At 30.0% G+C, this 1,598-nt stretch overlaps 1 pseudogene; it reads left to right on the top strand.

The window, feature by feature from the left end:
* Positions 1-458: 458 nt before the first annotated feature.
* On the top strand, positions 459-1,063 carry LOC138310832 (uncharacterized; annotated as a pseudogene).
* Positions 1,064-1,598: the final 535 nt, after the last annotated feature.

The raw sequence follows: 1,598 nt of genomic DNA, 5'->3' as shown, positions 1-1,598 counted from the left end.
AAAATAATCCTTGTTCTGTATTCATACATGGAAAATAATCCTTGTTTTGTATTCGTACATGGAAAATATTCCTTGTTTTGTATTCATACATGGAAAATAATCCTTGTTCTGCATTCATACATGGAAAATATTCCTTGTTCTGTATACATACATGGAAAATAATCCTTGTTCTGCATTCATGCATGGAAAATAATCCTTGTTCTGTATTCATACATGGAAAACATTCCTTGTTTTGTATTCATACATGGAAAATAATCCATGTTCTGCATTCATGCATGGAAAATAATCCTTGTTCTGTATTCATACATGGAAAATATTCCTTGTTCTGTATTCATACATGGAAAATAATTCCTTGTTTTGTATTCATACATGGAAAATAATCCTTGTTCTGCATTCATACATGGAAAATATTCCTTGTTCTGTATTCATACATGGAAAATAATCCTTGTTCTGCATTCATGCATGGAAAATAATCCTTGTTCTGTATTCATACATGGAAAATATTCCTTGTTCTGTATTCATACATGAAAAAAAATCCTTGTTCCGCATTCATGCATGGAAAATAATCCTTATTCTGTATTAATGCAAGGAAAATAGTCCTTGTTCTGTATCCATGCATGGAAAAATAGTCCTTGTTCTGTATTCATACATGGAAAATAATCCTTGTTCTGTATTCATGCATGGAAAATAGTCCTTGTTCTGTATTCATACATGGAAAATAGTCCTTGTTCTATATTCATACATGGAAAATGATCCTTGTTCTGTATTTATACATGGAAAATAGTCCTTGTTCTGTATTCATATCTAGAAAATAGTCCTTGTTCTATATTCATACACGGAAAATAATTCTTGTTCTGTATTCATACATGGAAAATAGTCCTTGTTCTGTATTCATACATGGAAAATAGTCCTTGTTTTGTATTCATACATGGAAAATAGTCCTTGTTCTGTATTCATACATGGAAAATAGTCCTTGTTTTTTATTCATACATGGAAAATAGTCCTTGTTCTGTATTCATACATGGAAAATAGTCCTTGTTCTGTATTCATATCTAGAAAATAGTCCTTGTTCTTTATTCATTCACGGAAAATAATCCTTGTTCTGTATTCATACATGGAAAATAGTCCCTGTTCTGTATTCATACATGTAAAATAGTCCTTGTTTTGTATTCATACATGTAAAATAGAACTTGTTCTATATTCATACATGGAAAATAATCCTTGTTCTGTATTAATACATGGAAAATAGTCCTTGTTCTGTATTCATACAAGGAAAAGAGTCCTTGTTCTGTATTCATATCTAGAAAATAGTCCTTGTTCTTTATTCATTCACGGAAAATAATCCTTGTTCTGTATTCATACATGGAAAATAGTCCCTGTTCTGTATTCATACATGTAAAATAGTCCTTGTTTTGTATTCATACATGTAAAATAGAACTTGTTCTATATTCATACATGGAAAATAATCCTTGTTCTGTATTAATACATGGAAAATAGTCCTTGTTCTGTATTAATACATGGAAAATAGTCCTTGTTCTGTATTCATACAAGGAAAAGAGTCCTTGTTCTGTATTCATACATGGAAAATAATCCTTGTT

Source organism: Argopecten irradians, chromosome 16, assembly GCF_041381155.1.
Source record: "Argopecten irradians isolate NY chromosome 16, Ai_NY, whole genome shotgun sequence".
Classification (NCBI taxonomy): Eukaryota; Metazoa; Mollusca; class Bivalvia; order Pectinida; family Pectinidae; genus Argopecten; species Argopecten irradians.
Note: the sequence above shows the minus strand (reverse complement) of the source record. Positions and strands in the feature narration are given on the sequence as shown.